Below are 10,686 nucleotides of genomic sequence, written 5' to 3' on the forward strand. Positions count from 1 at the left end.
CGGCAAGATTACCAAAGCAAGAAGAGCGTCGAAGAGAGGCAACCGCCCTCGTCGTGCTGCCGGAAGAAAACACGAGGCTGCAGCAGGAGAAAAGCAGGAAGACTAACAACAAAAGCTGTATCAGCAACAGGCACTGACTACCCTTCTGCCACGGTGCGGAGTGAGCCGACCAGCAAGAAACAAGGTGGCCGAAGAGACTGTGAGTAGGGGAAGGTGTAGAAGTATCCGGAGGATAAGGGCAGAGCACTCGACCTCGGTCGAGGGGGAGCTGTGTCGGCCAAAAGTCGGGTCCAACGGCGTCGGGTGACAGCCGGACCGCGATCGGCGGGAAAACTCCGGGCAGCGACCGCAGCCACGAAGCGCTGAGCCTGCGAGTAGGCGCGGGAAGATAAACCCAGCCGCAGCCGGGGAGGGAAACACCGGTCTGCGAGAGGGCTGGGGAGGCGAACGGGAACCGTGCGGGTGAGAGCCGGGTGCGGAGAGAGAGACTGCAAGGAGCCAGTCCAGCGGCTGAGCTGTTCTCCACCAACGGGGTACTCAGAGCCGGCAAAACCGAACGTGCGGGAGTGGGTGAGAGACACAGCCGAAAACGGGGTGAGAGACTGCGCGAGAGCCAGTCCAGCGGCTGAGCTGTTCTCCACCAACGGGGTACCCAGGGCCGGTAGCACCGAACGTGCGGGTGAGAGAGCGACAGAGCCGGGTACGGAGAGAGAGACTGCGCGAGAGCCAGTCCAGCGGCTGAACTGTCCTCCGTTAACGGGGTGTACCCAGCGCCGGTAGAGCCGTGCGAGCGGGAGGAAAAGACATAGCCGAGTAAGGGGAGCTGTGCGGTAGCCAGCCAGCGGCTGAACCTGTCCGCTGTGGGGGAAGCGTACCCCTTCCACCGGAAGAAACGCGGGAAGCCGCCATTAGGCGGAGAAGACGCCAGAAGCGGGAAAACCGCCATCTTGATTGACATACCGCCATTGAAGTGGGCGGGGAGAGAAGGAAAGAGCGGGAAACCGCCGATTTCGCGGGAAAACCGCATCTTAGAAACAAACAACAACAAAAAAAATAAGAATACTTAAAGAAATACTGGTGCTGCTCCCAAGGGAAGAAAGATGCCTAAGCGAGGGAATATTAATGATTTTAATTCTGAGATAGAAGACTGGGCCACGTACGTGGAACGCATCGAGATCTATTGTGAAGCCAACAAAATAGAGGAAGACGACAAGGCGATAACATTGTTAAACTCGATGGGCGCAAAGACATATGGGCTCTTGAAGGATTTACTAGCACCAGCTAAACCGGCGGATCAGTCTTTCGAAGAGATTGTGGTTGTTCTGAAGGACCACTTGAACCCCACACCGTTGATGTTGGCTGAACGATTCAAATTCTATGCAAGAACGCAACGGGAAGACGAAAACAACGCAGAATACTTGGTCGAACTGCGTAGGCTAGCGAAATACTGCCAGTTTGGAGGGAATCTGACAGAGGCACTGCAAGACAAGTTCGTAGGCGGATTGTCCAAGGAAGGGACGCAAAAGCGCCTACTAGAAGAGAACGACCTTACACTTGACAGGGCTGTCCTTATAGCCGCATCACATGAAGCCGCAGCGAAAGGAACGGCGGAAATGCAACTAAAGGTGGCGGCGCTCGAGGTGGACCAAATTACCTCGAGTACAACAAAATGCTATCGTTGTGGGAAGACAACACACGACCAGAATCAATGCTGGTTTAAGAACCAAGAATGTAGGAAATGTGGCAAACTGGGTCACATCGCTAAGGTATGCCGGTCAGGGAAGAAGACCAACAACCAAAGGAAGCCATCACAAGAAAAGTACAACAAGGTATACAAGGGGGCTGAGAAGAGTTCAGACGAACAGAATCCAGACTCAGATCCAAACGGCCAGGAGCTGGGTAGTCTGAGTATCCACCATGTGAGTAAGGAAGCTGACCTACAAACTATCTGGGTCATGCTAAAAATAGCTGGAGTCCAAGTGAAAATGGAGTTGGACACTGGATCAGCTGTATCAGTCATAAACCGAGGGGATTACCACCGGCTATTCTCACACATACCCTTAAGAGATACCAAGTTCGTATTGCAGACATACACGGGGCATAAAGTATACCCCATGGGAAAAATAAGAGTCAAGGTGAAAGACATGGCAGAACATGAAAGACAAGATGTCCAAGAACTCATAAAAATATTGAAGGAAACCCAAGACAAATATGAGGCGGCAATGACCGAGGTTCAACGACTTGAAGAGCAGAGTCAACTGGGAATCCTTTCAGTGGAAGGGAAGGAAACTGTAAGAAACACAGAGACTGTAAGAATGGGCTCTGAACATGAGCTTGGGAGCATCAAGGCGCAACTTCTTCGAGCGCTTGAAACCAAAGTACAAGAGGAAAGGAAGGTGAAAGCATTGGAGGGAAAGGTGGATGAAATGGTGAAGACTCTGATCCACAGAGTCCCCGTGGAAGAGTTAATGGTCAGCCAACTCCTTCCCATGCTGAGAGACAAGACTCCACAATGGGAACACGAGCTTCAATCTGCAAAGGGAAGGAATTCGGAGCTCCCAAAAGTTACGGAAATAACTGAGGTGGCAACACAGATTTTGTGTTACAGTTTACTCTATGAAGAGTTCGTTGAATCACGTCAATGTGAACAGAAGAATGTTGAAACAGCTGCTTCAGTAGAAGGATTAAATAGCCTGATACCGCAATCCCCGGTGGAAGGGAAGGTATTGAACTCACAAATGAGGTCAGTAGTGAAGGAATGGCAGACAACCCAGGAAGAGCGGGATGAATATGAATGCATGAAGAAGTCTTTTCAAGAAAGATGTCTAGGGAAGGAACCACCGTCAGCTAATGTCCAGACGGGTGAGGAGGAAGAAGAAGGCTCTCTCGCTGGCCTAACTCAGGACGAACCCGAATATTACCATGACCTGTTGAGTGACACTGAATATTACGAGGATGTGGTCTGCCCAGCTTGTGATGAAAACTCCCAAAGTGTTGAAATCCGGAGGAAGCACTTAAGGTCTAAGGAACATAGAGAGTTGGTGGCGCTACAGCTGGCAGCCGAGAAAGGAGCTCCGAGGGTTTCAAAAAGGCAGAAAAGAAAAAGAAGAAGCAGAAGATAATAACTGTCTAAAATATTAGCACTTCTACCATCTCAGGCGGGGCACTACGAAAGGAGCTAAATTAGTTGAAAAACTGGAAAATGTCAAGGCAGCCAGTTGGTTGTAAAAGTCCGCACTGCTGGTTCAACAGGACGAAAGTTCAAGCTGTTACGTCAAGAAAAAGGCTATGGAGGAGTCACGCTAGCCAGGTGAACCGGCTACACCAAAGAAATGTTGTTCGGAACGAGTCAGGATCAGAGACTGAATCTATGAACTGTTTCCGCAGAGACTGAACCTGTGAACTGTTCCCACCGAGATTATATCTGTAAATTGTTTTATATGACATTGACTCCACCGAGATTATATCTGTAATTTGTTTATAGGAAGTTGAAGATATGTATGTTTAACGGAGACTCTGTAAGTAATAAGCTAAAAAGGGAGGATTGTAGTGTATGTACCCGCCTACCTTTAAGGGAACTATTGAATGTAACCGTTCACCTTTAAGGGAACTACTTTAGGTGTGGCACTATTTGTTTGGCTTCTGTATACTGTAATACCGATAGTGACCACACCAGTATATAAGTGTTGTAGCAGGATTTCTGGGGCAGATTCGCCCGGACCTTCGAATAGTAAAGACCTGTTTGTTTGTTACTTCTGAAGTCTGTGTATTTATTAACTGCACAACCCACAGACTTTACACCCGCTATAAAAGGAGACGCCAGTACATCTCTTTCCCCATGACCCGGGCCAAACAGCATGAACGCGCATGTAGCATTGCAAGGTATTCCAAACCCGCAAGGGCTACCACTCGTAAATGTGCAGTTGGTCTGTGACCACAGACAGTTTATCCTTGCCGTCAATGCCCGCTATCCTGGCAGCAGCCATGATGCTTTCATCCTGCGCCAGACTGGTGTGCCAGACCTTTTCTAGGCACCGCATCACCGAAATGGATGGCTCCTTGGGGACAAGAGTTATCCACTCTGCACCTGGCTGATGACACCGCTCCGTAACCCCAACACCCCTGCTGAGCTGCGGTATAATGAGAGCCATATCGCCATCAGGAACATAATTGAGCAGACGATCGGCGTGTTGAAGCAACGGTTCCGCTGTCTGGGCCACTCAGGAGGAGCCCTGCAGTACTCTCCTGAGCGAGTCTCCCTGTTCATAGTTGTGTGCTGCATGCTTCACAACCTGGCAATCCTGAGGACCCAGCCAATGCCACCAGGGATTGGTGCACCACCTGAGGAGGAGGAGGAGGAGGAGGAAGAGGAGGAGGAGGATGAGGATGAGGAGGATGATCAGCAGTAGCACCAATGTGGAAGGGAGGTGCACAATGTTGCCACTGCAAGGGCAGTCCATGAATGGCTGATGATAAGCCGCTTCTAGGCCCCTACTCAGAAGATGGCTTCTGGCCTGGAGAACAATATGGTGGAAAGCAACCCGCACCCCCTATTGCCGGCCGAAACTGGAATGATTGCAAAGGCCAAAAATGTAAATTTTGAATACAACAACTTTTTTCTTTAACAAACTCTGTGTGTGTCATTTATTCAGGACAAGCAATTAGAAACAAACACAACAAATCATGAAATAACAGAACTGGTTCTCACAAGATGGTGAAAAATGCAAAAACAGTAAAGAAATGTAATCACATGAACCTCGGCCTTTACTACAAACATTCCCACCATTTATTTAGACCTACTACTGTTTGCCCTTCGAGGGTGATCTCCATCCCCTGCGCACTTCCCCCCTTCCCACCCTACTGCTCCTCTGTAATGGGGCCCCAGTGGCTGCAGCAAGGCTGGTGGAAGGCTGCTGAATGTCAGATGCAGAGATTACAGATGCCCTTGAAGGATGCCCTCGACCAGCTCTGGGTCTGGAGGCCCCGGCTGGAGACTGCACCAACTCTGCATGGGCAGCAGCAGTCTGGGCTGGCTTTATTGCAAGCAGTGGCAAGTGCAATGGGGAAGTGCCAGTGGTGGGAGCAGGAATGTTGTCATCCTGAGAGAGGACGACACCTTCCTGCTCAACCGACACACTGGCACTCCCACGGGGCAGTACTTCAGCATCCGGAGCAATCTGCTGGAGCACAGGTTGCTGGCCTGCTGTGGCACCGTGAGAGCCCCGGGGCAATGTGCCCGACCCAGCGAGGATGGCAGCAGTCAGTGCTTGCATGACATCAATCTGAGACTGCATGAGAGCAGTCCGAGACTGGATGGCACCAGCCAATGACTGAATTGCAGCACTAAGCCTTTGCGTTGTGACGGCCTGTGCTGCAGCGGATTGTTCCACACTCCTAGCCAGTCCATCCATGCTTTCGGGCACCCTTGCCATTGCACCCATGAGCTCAGTGTGCATGCTCAAGGCCTGGCTATTCATGGCCACGATGACGTGGTCCTCCTCTGAATCCAGTGCAGCAGGACTCACTTGCTTACTCGCCCTCCGGGGAGAAAGTCCCCGAGCTTCCCTACCCCCATGGCATTGCTGCAGCCCGCTGGGTCCTGGAGCTTCGCCCTATTCAGACCCTATCCCCCTGCTCCCCTCCAGGGAAGGCGTGGTCCCAGTGTCGGCATGGGCTCCCTCGGGAGACGCAGACGGTGAGGCTCTGGCTTCCTCTTCCTCCTCGCCTAGGGCGTCGCTGCCACTGGTAGGTTGAGGGACAGGCTGGTCAGCTGGTGGTTCACTATCTGAAAGCAGTGAGGTACAAGAGTGGCTTTAGCGTCAGGATAGTGGGGCAGTAAGGGAGCAAGGGCTGGAGACATTTAGTAAGTTGGATTGAAAGTGTAACAGGCTGGCGTTATGAGGGGCAAGTGGAATGTGTAGTGATCAATAACATGTCATTCTGTGGTGGACACTAGGTGGAGCAGTAGAGCTGTATATAGCTGTATGTATAAGACTACACTACCCAGCTATATATTATATTAAGACTACATTACCCATGAGGCTAGGCTACCCACAAGGCAGCAGTCAAGATGGAAGCCTCTACAAGATGCTGTACAAGTCCACATGTGCTCAATAAAAGTAACTAGCAAAAGCTAGCTGTGTTCATAATAAGAATGTCTATTTATTAATGAACATAACAGAATGAGAGAGGAGAGAAAGCTGATGAACTTACCATTGCTGTTCACAAAGGGCTCGACCTCTCCAGTGGCCACGGCACCTATGATCTGGCTGGCAACGATCCTGTGGACGCGCGCCTCCAAATCGCTGAGGGTGTGTAGGTCAGCCGGTCCTCCTCCCGTGCGTTGCTGCTGCCGCCTGTTATAAGATAGCCTGGCTGGCAAGAAAAAGGACGGCGTCTGAGTGAATGTGCAGCCATGTGCTTGCCTGATGTGCCTCCCATAGTTAAATAGCCCTTAATGTATCAGCCAAGCCTGATGTGCCTCCCATAGTTGAGTAGCCCTTAATGTATGCAAGGTGTGGAATGTGCGCGTGTGTTTTATGAGATGGCCATAGGTCTTGGATGAGTGTTGGGCATTTGGGGTTTTTAAACCCTCTGGGCATAGAGTGAGGTTGAGATGGAGGGATGTAAAGGTATTGAAAAGCAGCCACTCAGCCTGACCACCCGAGTGAGGTCAATGAACTTCTTCCGACATTGGGTGTGGGTCCTCGGCACCAGGCTCCTCGAGGAGATGTGCTGAGCCACCTCCCTCCAGACTTCTGTATTCACGGGGCAATGGCCTCCTGCCACTCTGTGGCTAGAGCAGTGCCCTTCGCCGCTCCACAGCGCCAACCAGAGCCACCAAGGCCCAGTCGCTGAAGCACTGAGCTCTTTCCCTGGGCCTATCCATTGGTGGTTCCAGCACAATTGATGTACAGGTCTCTCCAGGCCAAGAATCAAGGCTGCAATGAGCAGGGTGTGGCTGGACAGCAACATCTATCGACCCTCCACTTTAAGAACTGGCCGGTTTAAGTCTGTCTGTGTTCCATTGCTAACTGACATCACATGAGCTTCGCCAGCGCTCTGAGGTAGCGCCTCACTCCTCGGCGTTAGCACCTTAAGACAGGTGTGTAGTGCCTGATTTAGCGCTCAAATCACCTCCAGGGGCAATAGAGGCCAAGTTTGTAGTCGGATGCGATAATAAGCGCTGGGTGCTAAACTTTGTGCCCGGCCGATAATAGCGCCCCAAACAGGGCGATACCGAATTTCTCCCCCCAGAGATAGAGGAAATTCTAGTAAAGGGTTGGGGCTTTCAGAAGGTCTCAAAGGGACTCACACCAGGTTTCAACTGATATGAGTTCCATTGCGGCCTGACAAGGGTGTAAAGAGAGGAATTTCCAGAGGATCCCCCGACCTCCCCCACCACCTGCCTTCTGATCCCCGATGTGATGAAATATTCCATTCATCACTGCCTGTGACTGTGGTCGGTTTCAGTGTCATTTCCCTTCCCCCAGTCCTCATTGTATTGTTTATTGGAATGTGCTGGAATGTGCTGTGTGTAGGGCTCCGCCCATACCTGGCCCCTTTTGTAAGCTAGCTCAGTCTGGCCTCAGTCTCCAGAAGGAAGATACCTCTCTCTCTTATGTGTTACTTTCTAAGTTAATAAAAGCCTTGTTTTGTTTCGCTAACATCGAGTCTCGGAATTATTGAGGCACATCACCCGATCCCCAGCCCCCGGCCTTCGACTCCTCTCCGGCTTCCAATCCCAGGTCTACAACTCCCCTTCCAGCCTGCAATCCCCACTCTGACTTACTGATCCTGGCCGTCCAATCCCCCCAGCCCCCAGCTCCTGGTCTTCCGACCCCTCCCCCGATCTCCAAATCCCTCCGATCCCAGCTTCCAACACACCCCTCCAATCCCAGCCTTCCGACTCCTCCCCCGATCTCCAACGCCCCCTGATCCCAGCCTTCTGACTGCACCACCCCCCAAACCCCTGATTGCAGCCTTCTGACCCCTCACCCCAGCCTCCCTCCCTCCCTCCCTCCTCTCTGCTCCTCGGCTCCCAGTCCCGCAGGCCTACCCACCCAACAGCCAGCCAGCCTTTTAATCTGGCTGGCTGTGAGGGGGAAACTGAGAAAAAAATGTTAATCAGGCCTTATTAATCATCGTGTGCAACACTATGGGAGACTGATCAGTAATATATTAAAAGTTTGATGTCTGCACGCACTTCCTGTCTACAAAATCCATCTTCCTATTGTCAGCTTTTTACATTTTAAAATCCTGTCTCCATATTTACAATAGAAATTTCTAATGATTGATAATGGATTTCAATGGAATAGTAATCGGGCGGGTTCTACAGAGGACAAGTGATCCGCTCTGCCCCTGGGGTTATGAAAACTTGCCTCTTTGTCTTTCATTTCATGGCAATGCCTTGGTACCAGCAGAATGCATGTATTGCATTTGTCAGACTTCCAACATAAATAGTAAGTAGTGGCTACTGTTTTTATGAATTTTGGCCTCGAACATATCAGAAGTGTTGACATTAAATATATCTTTTGTTTTCTTTGATGCATGTTTTCTCTTGTCTGGAAGTCAAATAGCATAACTTTATTTATAAGGTACTGTCCCCTCCCTTTCAAATCTTCCATCATCACCGTTCTCCTCAAAAAACCCATCCTTAACTCCTCTGTCCTTGCAAACTACAACTCTATCTCTAACCTCCCTTTCCTCTCCAAGGACCAGACCTTGAACGTGTTGTCGCCTCCCAAATCTGTGCCCATCTTTCCCACAACTCCATGTTTGAATCTTTCCAATCAGGTTTCCATTCCTGCCATAGCATTGAAATGACCCTAATCCAAGTCACAAATGACATCCTCTGTGATTGTGACCATGGTAAGCTATCCCTCCTCCTCTTTCTCAACCTCTCTGCAGCCTTTGATGTGGTTGACCGTGTCATCCACTTCCAACGCCTCTCCTCCGTAGTCCAACTGAATGGGACTGCACTCGCCTGGTTCAACTCTCACCTATCCAGTCATAGCCAGAGAATCTCCTGCAAATCTACTCTTGCCCCTGCACCATTACCTCTGGAGTCCACAATAACTATCCTTGGCCCACTCCTATTTCTCATCTACATGCTGCCCCTCGGCGACATCATCTGAAGACATGACGTCAGATTCCACATGTACGCTGATGGCACCCATTTCTACCTCACCACCACCTCTCTCTCTCTCTCTCGCCCACCACTTCCTCTATGTTGTTAGATTGCTAGTCCAACATCCAGGTCTGTATGTGCTGCAATTTTTTTCCAAATCAACAGTGGGATGACCAAAGCCATTGTGTTCGGCCCCCTCCACAAACTCCGTTGCCTCGCCACCATTTCCATCCCCTTCCCAGGCCGCTGTCTCAGGCTGAATCAGACTGTCGCAACCTCGCCGTCCTATTTGATCTTCAGCTGAGCTTCTGACCACATATCAGTCACCATCACAAAGACCACCTACTTCCACCTCCGCAACATCGCCTGTCTCTACTCATGCCTCAGCTTATCGGCTACAGAAACCCTCATCCATCTTTGTTACCTGCAGACTCAACTATTATAATGCTCTCCTGGTCAGCCTCCCATCTTTCACCCTCTATAAGTTTAAACTCATCCAAAACTCTGCTACCCTTATTTTAACTCGCGCCAAGTCCTGTTCATCCATCGCTGTGCTCGCTGACATACATTGGCTCCCGTTTCACTAACACCTCAATTTTAAAATTCTCATCCTCATGTTGAAGTCCCTCCATGGCCTTCTCCCTCTCCATCTCTATAATCTCCTTCATCCCTACAACCCTCTGAGATCTCTGCGTTCCTCGAGCTTTGGAGTTTTGCGTATCCCCCACTCCCTTCACCCCACCATTGGTGGCCATGCCTTCAGCTGTCTAGGCCTTAAGTTCTGGAATTCCATCCCTAGCCCTCTCTGTCTCTCCATCTTTAAGACCCTCCTTAAAACTTACCTCTTTGACCAAGTTTTAGTCACCCATCCTAATACCTCCTTCTTTGGCTCAGTGTCAATGTTTGTCTTATTACGCTCTTGTGAAGTGCCTTGGGATGTTTTCCTACATTAAAGGTGCTATATAAATGCAAGTTGTTGTTATAAAATGCCATATTTACCCTGCACTGAAGTTCACACTTTTCATTTACTTTTCCTGAGACAGCACCATGATCCTATGGGAATTACAAAATGTGTTTTGCAAATCTGGTTTACACATTAATGAATGAGTACTGACTATTCATCTGTCGCTCACATGGAGCCTCTTTTTTTTACTCTTCTGTGTGAGCTGAATGGACATAAATCATTTGTTCAGTTCGTCTATATACTTACCCTTCCTCTGTGGTTTCAGAAACTGCAACTAGACCACCCAGATTTTAAGAAAAGCTTTCTTCTTAAAATGGCTCTTGCAGTAATCTGTCTGATTGGAAATTGAGATAGAAAAGTTAGGTATCTAAACACAACCCACTTTTAAAAATGTAGATAAATGTCAGATTTAAAAATAACCTGGGAAAATGTCTCCGATTTTTGAGCAAGGTAGGAGTGGTAAGTAAACAAGATGCCTGAGTTACTAAAGACAACATGTGACAGATCCATACAGATTAGAAGGTCCTAGGGTTGAATGCCAGTCAGTGCAGGGTTAGGTGACCCTACCCTTAGTGTAAGTAGCCTCAGAGCC

The 10,686-nt window shown here is 49.7% G+C and overlaps 1 long non-coding RNA gene across 1 annotated transcript in view; it reads right to left on the reverse strand.

The window, feature by feature from the left end:
- LOC147116670 (uncharacterized) overlaps positions 1-10,429 on the reverse strand; it is an 81,479-nt gene extending 71,050 nt beyond the window's left edge. The window contains exon 1 of the long non-coding RNA XR_015078616.1: positions 10,341-10,429. This is a non-coding gene — a long non-coding RNA (uncharacterized LOC147116670). The remainder of the gene's footprint in view (positions 1-10,340) is intronic.
- Between the last annotated feature and the right edge of the window lie 257 nt (positions 10,430-10,686).

Source organism: Somniosus microcephalus, chromosome 6 (genome assembly GCF_052327205.1).
Source record: "Somniosus microcephalus isolate GS21.2 chromosome 6, FLI_Smic_1.0, whole genome shotgun sequence".
Lineage (NCBI taxonomy): Eukaryota > Metazoa > Chordata > Chondrichthyes > Squaliformes > Somniosidae > Somniosus > Somniosus microcephalus.